The sequence below is a fragment of the Dendronephthya gigantea genome, unplaced genomic scaffold (genome assembly GCF_004324835.1).
Source record: "Dendronephthya gigantea isolate DGI-Jeju-01 unplaced genomic scaffold, DenGig_1.0 000065F, whole genome shotgun sequence".
Taxonomy (NCBI): Eukaryota; Metazoa; Cnidaria; class Anthozoa; order Malacalcyonacea; family Nephtheidae; genus Dendronephthya; species Dendronephthya gigantea.
This window is the reverse complement of record NW_021163075.1, coordinates 1,161,525-1,179,405: the sequence shown is the minus strand read 5'-3', so window position 1 is coordinate 1,179,405 and position 17,881 is coordinate 1,161,525. Positions and strand designations below refer to the sequence as shown.

Here is a 17,881-nt window from a genome sequence, read left to right as displayed (position 1 = left end):
CCAGAATAGATTTGCTAAGAATTGGACACGCTTCCATCTCTTACGGCTGTAGACATCAGGTCGGCTCAACTGTCGTGGAGGTTACCACCTCTAAAACTGTCCGTGTTTCAGCGTAAGTAGTTGTATAGGTGTAATAGGTTCTGGACTGTCCGGGTCGGAGACATCTGCCGTTAATGGACGAGAGTTAACTCAACAACAAACTCAAAGAAATATCTGCCAAGCATAAGGTCGCTTTTATAGACAACTCCTCTATAGATAATACATGTCTAAACGGGAGTAATTTGCACCTTAATGGTAAAGGTTCAGCATTTTTAGCCACTCACTTTATTAAATTTCTAAGAGGAGAACATCATTCAAGACCACGTAGCCGTTCTGGTGAGGATTTTCGTACGTCGACTCTCAACCAAGTAGGGGACCTGCTGAAAGCGATTCTCGCAGGGACATCTCGAACAATACTATGTTAACTTCAACAAGGTGTGATCCGGGTTCTGAACCATGCCATCAGATGAGTAACAAATCAGATAAGTCAATATTAAATGAATTAAATAGCTTGAAGGGTATAAAAATTGCATGTTTAAACATCAACAGTCTTCCAAAGCATATTGATGAGCTTCGAATTATTATGCAGAATAAGCCCTTAGATATTCTAGCAATTAATGAGACTAAAATTGATGATTCATTTTCGGAGAATGAGATTAGCCTTGTCGGATATCACCTAATTCGAAAAGATCGTAATAGGTACGGAGGCGGTGTACTTTTGTATGTCCGTGACACCATACCCTTTACCGAACGAAAGGACTTGCTAACATGTTCACTAGAAATGATATGCATAGAAATCAGTAGACCATGTAGTAAGTCGATTCTAGTAAGTACATGGTATAGACCTCCCAATTCAGATGTACAGGTATTCGACGACTTTGAAGTTTTTTTAGCAAATGCGACTTAGAGAACAAAGAACTAATACTTTTAGGTGATTTAAATTGTGACATCAGCAAATCTCCTCCTGATCCCCACACGCGTAGATTACAATTTTTATTGTCTCTTTACCAATTTGATCAACTAATTAAAGAGCCTACAAGGGTAACGAAAACGACAGCTACCCTGATCGATCTGTTTATCACGAATAAGAAGCAAAATTTTGCAAAATCAGGAGTTATCCATCTAGGTATATCAGATCACAGTTTAATTTTTGCTGTTAGGAAACATTGCGCTTTTAATTCTCGACAAAACGTAACATATGCTCGAAATTTTAAAAATTTTAATGCTACTGATTTCCTTAATGATCTCTCCCAGATACCCTGGGAAAATGTGGCACAGCATGACGATCCAAACACTTGCTATCGAATATGGAGGTCCTATTACTTGCAAGTACTCGATCTGCATGCACCGTTAAGACGCATGAGGGTTCGGGGCAATTCCCTCCCTTGGATTACTCCAAATATTAAAAAGCTAATGCGAATGAGAGATTTTCATAAAAAGAGGGCTGTAAAATTTAAATCTCAAATCCACTGGGCTAAGTACAAAGAAACTCGCAATAAAGTTCACTCAGAAATGTATAAGGCAAAAAAAAACTTTTTCTGCAAAAAAATTGAAGATTGTGCTCTGGCAAAAGACCCTAAACAAAGCTGGAAGCTAATTAACGAACTTCTGGGGAAAAATAATAGAGCGAACAATATTTCCCAGTTAAAAATAGACGAAAATATTATTTCTGACGATATAAAAATGGCAGAGTCCTTTAACGAACACTTCGTGAGTATTGGGGCTAAATTAGCCGCCGAAATTGAGAATAATTCCTTGGACCCAAGTTGGTCAGAAAATGTCAATTCCCAATCAGATATACAATTTAGATTTTCAGAAATTAATGTGCATGATGTATTCCTTCAGTTATATAGACTTAAAACATCAAAATCGACAGGCATTGATACTATTCCAGCAAGGGCACTCAAAATTTCAGCTGAAGTAATTAGCCCATCATTAACTGGATATTTAACCTCTCGATTAGAACTGGAATCTATGTAGACGAATGGAAAAAAGCTTGGGTTCTACCGATTTTTAAATCTGAAGACAGACAAAAGCGCGAAAATTATCGCCCAATTTCAATTTTACCAATTATTAGCAAAATTTTTGAGCGTTCTGTTTTCAACCAATTGTATGAATTTTTGAGTGAGAACTCTTTGCTTTCTAAGTATCAATCTGGATTCCGCCCAAAGAATTCGACTTTGACTGCACTTATTCAAATGTGTGAAGCATGGTACGAAAATATAGATAATGGCGACTTGAATGGTGTAGTTTTTCTTGATATTAGGAAAGCTTTTGATTCAATTAATCACAATATCTTATTGCACAAAATGAAAGATCAATTTGGAGTTTCAAATATTGAATTGAAGTGGTTTGAATCTTATATTTCTGATAGGGAACAAGTATGTTTTGTCAACGGCACGATATCAACGCCAAAAAAGATAGTCTGTGGGGTTCCTCAGGGATCCATCTTAGGACCATTATTGTTTTTACTTTACATTAACGATCTCCCAGATTGTCTCGATAACACCACCCCGTGCTTATATGCTGATGATACGCAGATGTTTTCAACAGCAAAGGATTCAGCAGAACTTATCTCCAAGTTAAATAGCGATTTGAATAAAATCAGCCAGTGGCTAAAAAGTAACAAATTACAGCACCATTCAACCAAAACTAAATTTATGTACGTTGGATCAAAGCATAATCTTCTTAAGATCAATGATGATATTCCTGTAATGCTAAATAGCAAACCTATTCCCAGAGTATATTCAATCTCTTGTCTGGGCGTTACCCTTGATGAAACATTAAGTTGGGAAGAACACATTGAAACGATTTGCAAAAAAGTAGGGGCAGGTATAGGAACGTTAAAACGCGTCAAGCCTTATGTTCCTGGAAACATGTTGCAATCGATTAATAAAGCTTTGATACAACCTTATTTCGATTATTGCTCTCCCCTTTGGGATACCTGCAACAAGACATTGAAAGATAAGCTGCAAAAATTTCAAAATCGGGCAGCTCGAATAATAGCCGGCGCTAGCTATGAAATTAGGTCTGCAGATATTCTTCGGGCACTTGACTGGGAAAATTTAGATTCCAGACGAAGTATGACCAAGGCAGCATTATTATATAAAATTTTGAATGATTATACCGCACCTAATTTGAAAGAATTATTCATCAGGAGGAATCTTTTGCAAAATAATTATGACCTCAGAAACTGTCACATTGATTTGGCTCTTCCAAAACCGAGACGAGAATTTCTGAAAAAAAGTTTTAAGTACAGTGGTGCTAAACTTTGGAATAATCTTTCGCAAGAAGCTAAGGAAGCGCAATCTATTTATTCTTTCAAAAATATTGTAAAGCAAATGAATTGTTAAATAGAATTAAGATTCAATCATGTACAGATCTTAGCATACGGCCGGATCACACCAACTTAATCTATTTTCTTACTTATATATTTCTCTTTTGTAAATAGCTATGTAGATATATTATTATCTTTTGTAAATGTTCTATTGTGTTTTGGACGCCCCTTATGGAAACCAACTTTTGTTGATAAGGCTAGCGTCATTAAAGAAGGTTTTACATACATACATACATACATTCTCTGTTTCTGCGAAGAGTGTGCGTAGGGTCTCGTCGTCGAGTTAATCGCCGAGTTCAGTCATGATAGCTGAGATGACTGATCTGACTGTCCTTATCTGTCGTTCCCACACACCTCCCATATGCGAGGAGTGGGGAACATCCATAATCCAATCGCCGGACGTGGTCTTGGTTCATCTCGTTCCATGTTTGCGCCAACTCTCCTTTTGCTCCGATGAAGTTCGTTCCTCTATCCGATCTGAGCTGTCGGACGTTTCCGCGTCTACTTATGAACCGTCTTAATGCACAAATAAAACTGTCCGTGTCCATAGAGTTCAACGTTTCCAGGTGTATAGCTCGTGAGGCCATACAGGTGAATATAATTCCGTATCTTTTTACACTCTTTCCGCCTTCTCTGATATGCCAGGGGCCAAAGGCGTCTACTTCGACATAGGTGAATGGGGCGGTTTCTTTCATGCGGTCAAATGGGAGATCGGCCATCTTTTGGGTGTCAGTCGTACCTCGTTGTTTGCGACACTTCACACATTTACTTCAACTCGAATAATGCTTGTTGGTCTACGAACGGCGGCGGTGTAGTGAACTGAAGTGCTTAAGCGTCTGGTTTCTTTTCCTAGTTTCTACGTTATTTGTAAACTGTCCGTCTTTTAGACTCTGTAAGACGGTCATTTCTTCGTGGAAATGATGCTGTTGAATATTTTTTGTGAGAATATGCTCTACCAGACGTAGACAAATTCCATGGACATCTGGCTCTTGACCTTCTCTTTTCTGGGATGCTCTGGTTCGGAGTATATTGACGTACTTAGTCGCTAAAGCTAACGCGCGTTTTAGCTTAAAGCACGACGAGAAACGATTCAGGATAGCCATGTCCAAAGGTCTTTCTTGTGAGTTTACATGAGCCGCGTCGACTGTGACTTTTCTGACTTCTCTTTCCCACCAATTGGAAATAGTCGAATCCCACAAGGTATTAGGCCTCATTATCCAAAACAATTTGAAACAGGACGCACATATTCGATCTATTATTGCAAAAGCATCAAAACGTCTGCATATAATTAGAATACTACGACGCGGTGGCATCTTACAAGCTGACCTTGTTAAAATATATATTGCCCTTATTCGGTCAATTCTGGAATACAGTTGCGAAGTTTGGAATAACTCACTAACCAAATATCAATCAGATGAATTGGAAAGGATTCAAAAAAGAACGTTACGCATTATATTTCCTGGCCACTCTTATGACGAAGTATTGGAAATGGCGGGTTGTGAAAGATTAGATATTAGACGTGACGCAATCTGCATCAATACATTGCGGAAAATCATGAAAAATTCACCCTTAAAAGAACACGAGAGAACTAGAGAGACTTCCCACAATCATAACATTCGAAATTTAAATGATCTTTCAGTATTCAAATGTAGGACAGAACGTTTTAAAAATAGCTTCTTCCCAAACACAGTGGTGAAGTTTAATAAACAAAATTTTTAGGATATTCATAAATGTAAACATTATTAGATATATTGTAAATACCTAAATTTTACAATGTAAATAGTGCTTGTAAACACTTCATAATTCAATTTTAATTGCGAAGAAGTGTAATTTCAATAATAATAATAAAATAATAAACTAGAAACTAATGAAATACATGGCCACTGGCTATCCACCATACACCGCACCTACTGGCTATATTTAAACACTTCGACATTGAATTTAGCCTTAAGTTTGCAGCATTATATCCATGCGGCTACATAGCCAAACAGTAAACGCAAATGGACCTCATGCTGAGTCATTCATATTCATACTTGCCTGACGTGCATGCGGCCATCTTGGATTTTGTTTTTGAACTTAGTAACCTGGCCGAGGTTAAGCTTGTTGGTTTTTGAGCAAATTTTGTCTGAACGTTTGAGCTTCGACTATATTGTTCGTGGCAGCCTCGGTTACAATAACTGTTTAATAGTTGCTGAAGCATCGCTTACATCCTCTTAACCAGGCATTACTTTATTGTTTCATACAAAACAAACACGTCCCTAGAGAGGAAAGATGGAGGCAGACGCAGTAGCCTACGATCAGCTGTCCAAATCACAAACTATAGCCGGTAGTAAATTTATCCGCGAATTAAACCTTTCCAAGGGAGACAAAGTCCTTGATATGGGCTGTGGAACAGGCATACTCACTAAATACATCGCTGATATTGTTGGTCCTGATGGCGAGGTTGTTGGCGTTGATCCTGATGCTGCGAGAATTAAAATCGCAGTGGAAAAATATAAAGAATGCAGTAATCTGCATTTTCATGTCGGGGATAGTGTTGCTGGGTTTCCACACGATGATCAACCGTATTACGATGCTCATGTCAGTACCTCTGTGTTCCATTGGGTTCCTAATGACCAGAAAAAGATTTACCTACAGAAAGCGTATAAATGTTTAAAGTCTGGAGGAAAGCTTGCCATGTGGTGCACTGAGAAGATGATGTTAAATGATGTTGAAAACGATATCAAGGACTTCTATGCTTTAACTCAAGAGGGCTATCGCGATTCCATCAAAGCGGCTGGTTTATTCAACGATGTTGCAATCGACAAAATCGACAACTGGCCATCTCGATATCAATCATTTGATGAATTCAAACGGTGGTACAAGGCTTCAACGCATCAGCCCGTGGAGGATTTAGATTCAGCGTATTTCGGGAAATTTATCACTACAGAAAACGATGGAAGCGTTTTTTGGTACACACCCATGATTATCATTAAGGCCTGTAAAGATTGAGCAGTCACGGCTTTTGTAAATTATTTTTAAAACGATACATTTTGTGAATCAGTTGGCGGAGACGCCTTAAGGCTAGTTTCCACTCAGGAAAATTCTCACAAAAGGATAGCACAGGAAAGTTTCCTTTGTATAAACGCCGCCTGAGAACTCACCGACAAAGAAAATTTTCCTGTCCGTTCCGATACAAAGGAGATTTTTGCTGAGTGGAAACTAGCGTATAGGCTTTTGTTATTAATATAAAGAATTAACTTGTACACCGATTAACTTGTTGTTATTTCGATAGTTTCCAGTTGTCAAAATGCTATCTTCTCACATGTTAAAGTTTGCTGATCGAAACCAAATCATTCCAAACCAAAGTTCGAGTTAACCAGATATATTTGACAAAGGGAAAACAAAATTTGTTCAAATTAGCGAGGAGTTCGAGTTGAGCGGAGTAAACTATTATAAAAAACACTGTCAAATCCAAGGGGAATTTGTTTATCAGATTATAATTTGTTAATCTGTTTATATATTTCCATATTAGTAAATTACTATAAAAACACTGTCAAATCCAAGGGGAATTTGTTTATCAGATTATAATTTGTTAATCTGTTTATATATTTCCATATTAGTCTTAATTATTCCAAAATCATTCTACCGTTCTCCAGAGCTTATACATTTTATACCCTAGACCTTTGAATAAATTGTCTGTTGCAAGTTCGATAGCTGTTTACATTGTATTTGTGGTTACATTGCGATTTACGAACATATTCCAAACAAACGACCGAAGATGGAGGTAGACGCTGTGGCCTACCAGCCTCGTACCCAGGCGCTTTATTGGAAAACATAAAGGCTGCATTCAGCGTAATAAAGATATCTGTAGCGGAGATGTGCGAGCGCGCAGGGGTGCTTGGGAAGGACGCGACGGGAAAGCGAAGCTTCATCGCGTCCTCCCCAAGCACCCCTGCGCGCTCGCACATCTCCGCCACAGATCTCTATATTACGCTGAATGCAGCCTTTATGTTTTCCAATAAAGCGCCTGGGTACGAGGCTGGTGGCCTACGATAAGCTGTCCATATCACAAGTCGAAGAAGGTGGAAATTTTATCAACGAATTTAATCTTGCAAAGGAAGACAAAGTCCTTGATATGGGCTGTGGAACAGGCAAGCTCACTAAATACATCGCTGATATCGTTGGCCCTGACGGCGAGGTTGTTGGAGTTGACCCTGATGCTGCGAGAATTGAAATCGCAGTAGAAAAATATAAAGAATGCAGTAATCTGCATTTTACTGCATTTTGATGTTGGGGATAGTGTTGCTGGGTTTCCACACGATGATCAACCGTATTATGACGCTCATGTCAGTACTCATGCATTCCATTGGCTTCCAAATGACGGGAAAGTGATATACATTCAAAAAGCATATAAATGTTTAAAGTCTGGAGGAAAGCTTGCTATCTGTACTCCTGAGAAGATGTTAAATAATAACGAAAAAGATATTCAGGATTTCCATGCTTTAACCGCAGAGGGCTGTCGTGATTTGTTTCAAGCAGTTGGTTTATTCAACAATGTCGTGATAAAGACAATTATCACACCATTTCGATTCGAATAATTTGAATACCTCAAGCAATGGTACAGAGCTTCTGCGCATCAGAACTTGGAGGATTTAGATTCAGCGTATTTTGAGAGATTCATAAAGAAAGAAGACGATGATAAAGTCACTGTGAACATACCACTTACAAACATCACAGCATTTAAAGATTGAGTACATTGCTCCTATTAACGCTTTGTGACTTCGTCCATATTTTATTATAAATAGTGCTCATAATAAAATATCCTAAATCATATCTTATTACCGCTGTGAAGAAAAATTATGCAATATATATTACACAGCTAAGAACGTTTAATTTGTTCTCGGTTGATGAAACAGTGTTGTGTTGCATTCCACGAGCATATTTGTTATTAAGTTGCTTGTTCAACCCTCTATTTACTGTATATAACAATTTGCTTGAAACTCGATAACAACGATGCCTGTGTGGTCAAAAAAGTATCACCGTCCTTCGATTCCTTTTTATTTTTTAGTCGTGTACTGTAAATTCTGTGACCATTAACTAAATAGCGTATAAACTTATACCATTACGTACATTTAATAGTAATTTAATTCATTAGTACTAGGAAATTTACAATAATCAAACATGCATTAAAACTAAGTATAACAGTTCTGCATACTATTTACAAAAACAACTTAACTAGACTCCCTAATGTTCGAGTTCCATTCCGACAAAGTGATGTCATTAAGTGATAAAGTGTATTTCAGTGTCATAGGTATATGATTGCTCTTCCTGCCTTTACTATGCAAAATAAGTAATTTAATGACACTTTGCAAATAAAATAAAATAAATAAATTCCAAATATATTTTCATCAAGTTTAACTCTGATTATGTAACATGGATAAGTGTGTCACCTACTGCACAAGAGTAAAACAAATATTGCGCAATATATGTACGCTTAGCGGACCTATGTTTTAATATGCCCGCGGGCATTGTTGCAACAACAAGCCTCCGTGCCGTAACTCGGATAAACTGTCTTGTATAACCATCTCACGTTTGACCTTCGACTATATTGCTCGTGGCAGCCTCGGTTACAATAACTGTTTAATAGTTGCTAAAGCATCGCTTACAACGTGTTAATCAGGCATTACTTTATTGTTTCGTACAAAATATACACGTCTGTGGAGAGGAAAGATGGAGGCAGACGCTGTAGCCTACGATCAGCTGTCCAAATCACAAACTATAGCCGGTAGTAAATTTATCCGCGAATTAAACCTTTCCAAGGGAGACAAAGTCCTTGATATGGGCTGTGGAACAGGCATACTCACTAAATACATCGCTGATATCGTTGGCCATGACGGCGAGGCGGTTGGTGTTGATCCTGATGCTACTAGAATTAAAATCGCAGTGGAAAAATATAAAGAATGCAGTAATCTACATTTTCATGTTGGGGATAGTGTTGCTGGGTTTCCACACGATGATCAACCGTATTACGATGTTCATGTCTGTACCTCTGTGTTCCATTGGGTTCCTAATGACCAGAAAAAGATTTACCTACAGAAAGCGTATAAGTGTTTAAAGTCTGGAGGAAAGTTTGCCATGTGGTGTACTGAGAAGATGATGTTAAATGATGTTGAAAACGATATCAAGGACTTCTATCCTTTAACTCAAGAGGGCTATCGTAATTCCATCAAAGCCGCTGGTTTATTTAACGATGTTGCAATCGACAGAATCGACAACTGGCCATCTCGATATCAATCATTTGATGAATTCAAACGGTGGTACGAGGCTTCAACGCATCAGCGCGTGGAGGATTTAGATTCAGCGTATTTCGGGAGATTTATCACTACAGAAAACGATGGAAGCGTTATTTGGTACACACCCATGATTATCATTAAGGCCTGTAAAGATTGAGCAATGACGGATTTTGTAGATTATTATTAAAACGTTACATTTTGGGGATCAGTTGGCGGAGACGCCATAGGCTTTCCTATTTGATATAGGAACTATTGCGCAATACGTAAGGTCAACACAAATGTATAATTTAAGGTCAAAATACTTAGACCTTGTTTAAGCGTCGTGTTTTTGTCGAGTGGAATGAAAAACAAACAATGGATAATTAAGTGAGAATTAAATATATATCATTTGACTAGCGCGCTTAGCTGATATTATACAGGGTGTCCCAAAAAAAAGTCCCTTCTATTGAAATCAAGCCTTTGTTAGAATCTGATTGCTTTAATATTATGATAAACCCAATTGAAAGCAAGACGCTTTATTTGAATGCCTCAACCTAATAACTATGCTATTTACACACTACTGCGTTGATCATGCATTCAAATCAACAAAGGCTTCATTTCAATAGGGGGACTTTTTTTTGGGACACCCTGTAGAAGCGCATAAGATGACTTTGGGGTATTGAAATGAGTATATAACAAGATCCTGGCAGTCGTGTAGTAATCCCAACCATATAAAGCAACCAAGCAACGTGCTTGTTTGGGGTCATGAAGACTTCTTTCATACCTCAAAATCGTCTCAAGCTTCTTTGCGTACCAAATAACCGGGCTAATGTAAACAAACGCCTTTAATTTACCGGCTTTTGAATGTTTACTGGGTGTTCATTTGCATGTTTATTGCAGGGTATGTGTCCCCACAAACAGACGGAACCCCGCATGTAGCTATAATAAATCATTTTGAAAGAACAAATTCATCAAATTTCCCATTTATTAGGGCAAATACGAAACGTTTTATACCTGAATTATATTATTTATATATTACCAACCAAATTCCAGTCGTATTCAACTACAGGGTGAGTCAGAAAAAAGTACCCTCTATTGAAATCAAGCCTTTGTTAGAATCTGATTGCCTTAATATTATGATAAACCCAATTGAAAGCAAGACGCTTTATTTGAATGCCTCAACCTAATAACTATGCTATTTACACACTACTGCGTTGATCATGCATTCAAATCAACAAAGGCTTCATTTCAATAGGGGGGACTTTTTTTTGACTCACCCTGTATAGTGATTATTTACGGTACGCGTAACCGTAAAAATATTCTTGCGTTTTGAAATTTTCCAGCATCATGTGGACGGGTATTCAATGTATGTTTATTTTATATTACTCTGTAATTATTTCATGATCACCCCACCCCTCTGTAGTAACCTCGAATAAAGACAGGTTGTTAACACAGCTGAAACGTTCGAAGTCACATTGTATTAGAGACCTTTAGTTTGACGTTTACGGCAAACCGCTAACAAAGTTTGTGTTTTAACTCCACTCTCCTTAAGTGTGCGGCAATTTCGCTAAATTACAAACTGCATAAATCTTGTGATGTTCAGCAGTAATGTCAGAAAACAATAGGCTATTTCTGATGTATTTAGAAAAGCAGCAAATTCAGCTTTGCCGTATGTGTTTCACGTTCGCCGTATAAAATTTAATGCTTGAACGACTGCATACACCCTCAGCCGTTCAAGCATTAAATTTTATACGGCGAACGTGAAACATATACGGCAAAGCTGAATTTGCTGCTTTTCTAAATACATATGCAAACGTCAAACTAAAGGTCTCTATTATGTCAGGCATTACTTCGTTGTTGTGTACAAAACAAACGCATTACTAGAAAGCCAAGACTGGGGCAGACGCTTGTGGCCTACGATAAGCTGTCCATATCACAAGTTGAAGCAGTGGAAATTTATTCATGAAATATGATAGTACTCATGCACTGTCATGGTTCCAATTTACTCACTCTATCTGTTTAATCTATTTGCCCATTTAATTATTCAATGGATATTTCCATATTAGTCTTAATTATTCCAAAATCATTCTACCATTCTTCAGAGCTTATACATTTTATACCCTTGACCTTTGAATAAATTGTCTGTTGCAAGTTCGACAGCTGTTTACATTGTATTTGTGGTTACATTGCGATTTACGAACATATTTTCGACGAACGACCGAAGATGGAGGCAGACGCTGTGGCCTACGATAAGCTGTCCGTATCACAAGTCGAAGAAGGTGCAAAATTTATCAACGAATTGAATCTTGCCAAAGGAGACAAAGTCCTTGATATGGGCTGTGGAACAGGCAAGCTCACTAAATACATCGCTAATATCGTTGGCCCTGACGGCGAAGTTGTTGGAGTTGACCCTGATGCTGCGAGAATTGAAATCGCAGTAGAAAAATATAAAGAATGCAGTAATCTGCATTTTAATGTTGGGGATAGTGTTGCTGGGTTTCCACACGATGATCAACCGTATTACGATGCACATGTCAGTACTCATGCATTCCATTGGATTCCAAATGACGGGAAAGTGGTTTACATTCAAAAAGCATATAAATGTTTTAAAGTCTGGAGAAAAGCTTGCTATCTGTTGTACTGAGAAGATGTTAAATAATAACGAAAAAGATATTCAGGATTTCCATGCTTTAACCGCAGAGGGCTGTCGTGATTTGTTTCAAGCGGTTGGTTTATTCAACAGTGTCGCGATAAAGACAATTATCACACCATTTCGATTTGAATCATTTGAATACCTGAAGCAATGGTACAGAGCTTCTGCGCATCAGAACTTGGAGGATTTAGATTCAGCGTATTTTGAGAGATTCATAAAGAAAGAAGACGATGGTAAAGTGATTGTGAACATACCACTTACAAACATCACAGCATTTAAAGATTGAGTACATTTCTCCTATTAACGCTTTGTGATTTCGTCCATATTTTATTATAAATAGCGCTCATAATAAAATATCCTAAATCATATCTTATTACCGCTGTGAAGAACAATTATGCAATATATATTACACAGCTAAGAACGTTTAATTTGTTCTCGGTTGATGAAACAGTGTTGTGTTGCATTCCACGAGCATTATTAAGTTGCTTGTTCAAGCCTATATATACTGTATATAACAAGTTGCTTGAAACTCGATAACAACGATGCCTGTGTGGTCAAAAAAGCGCTGTAGTTAAATATAAGTATCACCGTCCTTCGATTCGTTTTTATTTTTTAGTCGTGTACTGTAAATTCTGTGACCATTAACTAAATAGCGTATAAACTTATACCATTCGAATTTCGCGAGAAAAAATGAGAAACAAGAAACCCTTAAATAATAAACGGTAACTGGAACAGCGCTTACGTAAAACACGCCGTTCCTCACGCAGTGGATCGATAAGTGTATTCATGTTCATGCATTCATCAATATTCATGTTCACAGACCGTTAAAAACAATCAATTTAAAAGAAAGTCTTCTCAGGGTGAGCTGTGTGTGCATACTATAAGCTGAAGCGGAGGAAATTTATTCGTGAATTATGATAGATACTCATTCACTGAATGTCATTATTCCAATACAGGGTGTCCCAAAAAAAAGTCCCCGCTATTGAAATGAAGCTTTTGTTGGAATTTGAATGCATGATCAACGCAGTAGTGTGTAAATAGCATATTTATTAGGTTGAGGCATTCAAATAAAGCGTCTTGCTTTCAATTGGGTTTATCATAATATTAAGGCAATCAGATTCGAACAAAGGCTTGATTTCAATAGAGGGGACATTTTTTTGGGACACCCTGTATATACCCACTCTATCTGTTTAATCCTATTTGCTTGCGCATTTAATTATTCGTTGATTTTTCCATATTAGTCTTAATTATTCCAAAATCATTCTATACTTTGAATTAATTGTCTATCGGAAGTTCGACAGCTGTTGACATTGTATCAAGTTTGCAAGCTTGCGTCATATTTTGCAGTCATTACTCTGTGTTGTGGTACGATTTACGAACATTTTTCCGACGAACGACCGAAGATGGAGGCAGACGCTGTGGCCTACGATAAGGTGTCCGTATCACAAGTCGAAGAAGGCGAAAGATTTATTCGCCAACTAAACCTTTCCAAGGGAGACAAAGTCCTTGATATGGGCTGTGGAACAGGCAAGCTCACTAAATACATCGCTGATATCGTTGGCCCTGATGGTGAGGCGGTTGGCGTTGATCCTGATGCTGCGAGAATTGAAATCGCAGTAGAAAAATATAAAGAATGCAGTAATCTACATTTTCATGTTGGGGATAGTGTGGCTGGGTTTCCACACGATGATCAACCGTATTACGACGTTCATCTCAGTACTTCTGCATTCCATTGGATTCCTAATGATCAGAAAATGATTTACATACAGAAAGCATATGAATGTTTAAAATCTGGAGGAAGGCTTGCTATCGGGGAAGCTATAACGAAAACGTTTGAAGTTAAAAAGGTTATCCCTGGCTTTTATTCTTTAACCAAAGAGGACTATCGTGATTTGTTTCAAGCGGTTGGTTTATTCAACAATGTCGCGATGAAGGGAAGTGTCTCGGTCTCTCCATTTCAAACATTTGAAGACTTTAAGCGATGGTACAGGGCTTCAACCCATCATAACTTTGAGGATATTGATCCAGTGTATGTTGACGAATATTTGACGAGAGAAAACGACGGGCGCACTACTTGGATTACGCCAATTATTATCATCAAAGCTTGTAAAGATTGAACGTTCATGGCTCTTGTAGAAAGAAATGCAATATTGAATACATCTGCTGCTGGTGTATCGGCATTTCCTCACTATTGAAACTCAAAGTTTCGACTGTCTGTTTACTAAGTGTTCACAAAGCAACCATTGTGTGATACATTGAAACTAATGTATAACACTTAATTTTTGATGTATTAAAGACTTTAGGCGTTTCATGATGAGTTGCGCAAAAGAGAAATTAAAGCCGGGTGAAAATTATTCCCTGAATTATTTAGTGAAAACCAAATTTTACTCATTTTCAACTATAGTGACATATTCCTATACTTACTGTTTTAACTTTTTTAACTATTTAATTATTCAATGTTTATCTCATATTACTCTTTAATTATTCCATGATCGCCCCACCCCTTTTCAGAGAATTATTTTGCATTCGACCTGTGCCTCTACTGGGCGTAGTAACTTTGAATAAAGACAGTTGTTGACATTGTGGAAACGTTCGAAGTTCGAACTCACATTGTATTATGTCAAGCATTACTTCGTTGTTGCGTACAAAAACACATTTCAAAAAACTAAGATACAGGCAGACGCTGTGGCCTACGATAAACTGTGCATATATCACTAGGTCGAAGAAGGTGGAATATTTATTTAAAATAATAAACAGTAACTCGAACAGCGCGTTACCTAAAACACAACAGTTCTCATGCACGTTGAGCTGTGGGTACTACAAGTTGAAACAGAGGAAATGTATTCGTGAATTATAATAGATACTCATTCATCATCATTATTCCATTATACTATACCATTATTCCAATATCTGTTCAATCTATTTGCGCATTTAATTATTACTTTATTTTTTTTTAAATTTTCGTTTTAATTTTCCATAATTATTCTACCCATCTCAGAAGCTTATATTTCACACGCTCCACCTTTGAATAAATTGTCTGTCGCAACACCGACAGATGTTTGCATAGCGATCTTAAAAGCTTGCATCACATTAAATAACTTGCAGTCATTCCTTTGTTTTGTGGTGCGATTTACGAACATATTTTCGACGAACGACCGAAGATGGAGGCAGACGCTGTGGCCTACGATAAGCTGTCCATATCACAAGTCGAAGAAGGTGCAAAATTTATCAACGAATTGAGTCTTGCCAAGGGAGACAAAGTCCTTGATATGGGCTGTGGAACAGGCATACTCACTAAATACATCGCTGATATCGTTGGTCCTGATGGCGAGGTGGTTGGCGTTGATCCGGATGCTGCGAGGATTAAAATCGCAGTTGAAAAATACAAAGAATGCAGTAATCTGCATTTTCATGCCAGTGATAGTGTGGCTGGGTTTCCACACGATGATCAACCGTATTACGACGCTCATGTCAGTACCTATGCATTTCAGTGGATTCCAAATGACGGGAAAGCGATTTACATTCAAAAAGCATATAAATGTTTAAAGTCTGGAGGAAAGCTTGCTATCTGTACTCCTGAAAAGATGTTAAATGATAATGAAAAAGATATGCAGAATTTCAATCCTTTAACCCCAGAGGGCTATCGTGATTTGTTTCAAGCGGTTGGTTTATTCAACGATGTTGCGATGAAGAGAATCGTCACACCATTTCGATTTGAATCATTTGAATTCTTCAAGCAATGGTGCAGAGCTTCAACGCATCAGAACTTGGAGGATTTAGATTCAGCGTATTTTGAGAGGTTCATCACGACAGAAGACGATGGGAAAGTGACATGGAACATACCAATTGTATACATCACAGCCTTTAAAGATTGAGTACATTCCTTGTATTAACGCTTGCATATTACTTCGTTTATTATTATATTATTAGTACTGATATATAGTAGATTTGGCCTTATTACTGCTGAAGAACTATACAGGGGCCGGTTGTATGAAAGCCGGATAGCGCTATCCACCGGATAGCGATTTTTTTCAACCGTTCTAAAAATGCTTGAAAAGCTATAAAATTTCAGCTTTGGAAACAACAATTATTACTGATAACCGTAACTAAGAACGTAAGCGTGTAGGTACACCACATAAATATTTAATACTGCAAAGCTTTTGGTCCGTGAACCCGGGCCTTCAACAGTGCAATTATTGCACTGGTGAAAGCTAAAAGCTTTGCAGTATTACATACTTACGTGTTGTATACCTACAAGCTAATATACTTATTTGATGTCACCATGCAAACGGACAAGACTATTATTGCAGCAATTTCTTAGCCTATATAATTACAACAAGTTGCTTGAAACTTGACGGTGTGTTCAATAAAAGCGTTCTAGTTGTTTAACTTTAAATAAATTTACATTGTATCACCGTCCTTCGATTGATTTTACCTTTTTAGTCTAGCGCCGTAAATTCTGTGGCAAAATGGGGTATGAACTTACTACTCGGATTTCGGGGAATGTGAAACAAGAAACCTTAAATAATAAACGGTAACTCGAACAGCGCGTTACCTAAAACACGCCGTATCTCACGATGAGCTGTGCGTACTATACAAGTTGAAGCAGAGAAAATGTATTCGTGAATTATGATAGATACTCATTCATTATCATTACCATTATACTACCCAATATTCCAATATCTATTCAATCTATTTCCGCATTTAATTATTCATTGATTTTTCTAAATTTTCGTTTTAATTTTCCATAATTATTCTACCCTTCTCGGAAGCTTATATTTCATACGCTCCACCCTTAAATTAAATAATAAATTGTATGTCGCAACACCGACAGATGTTTGCATAGCAAGATTAAAAGCTTGCATGACATTAAATCACTTGTAGTCATTACTCTGTATTGTGGTGCGATTTACGAACATATTTTCGACGAACGACCGAAGATGGAGGCAGACGCTGTGGCCTACGATAAGCTCTCCATATCACAAGTCGAAGAAGGTGCTAAATTTATCAACGAATTAAACCTTTCCAAGGGAGACAAAGTCCTTGATATGGGCTGTGGAACAGGCATACTCACTAAATATATCGCTGATATCGTTGGTCGTGATGGCGAGGTTGTTGGCGTTGATCCGGATGCTGCGAGAATTAAAATCGCAGTTGAAAAATACAAAGAATGCAGTAATCTGCATTTTCATGCCAGTGATAGTGTGGCTGGGTTTCCACACGATGATCAATCGTATTACGACGCTCATGTCAGTACTAATGCATTTCAGTGGACTCCAAATGACGGGAAGGTGATTCACATTCAAAAAGCATATTAATGTTTAAAGTCTGGAGGAAAGCTTGCTATCTGTTGTACTGAGAAGATGTTAAATGATAATGAAAAAGATATTCAGGATTTCCATCCTTTAACCCCAGAGGGCTATCGTGATTTGTTTCAAGCGGTTGGTTTATTCAACGATGTTGCGACGAAGAGTATCGTCACACCAGCTAAATATTTAATACTGCAAAGCTTTCGGTCCGTTAATCCGGGCCTTCAACAGCGCAATTATTGCACTGATGAAAGCTTTGCAGTATTAAATACTCACGTGATGTATCTAC

General features: G+C 37.7%; 1 protein-coding gene across 1 annotated transcript in view; it reads left to right on the top strand.

Annotated features, from left to right (window-relative positions):
- The window catches only part of LOC114530769 (S phase cyclin A-associated protein in the endoplasmic reticulum-like), a 44,338-nt gene that overhangs the window by 8,673 nt on the left and 17,784 nt on the right, over positions 1-17,881 (top strand). The gene's annotated exons all lie outside the window — the stretch shown is intronic.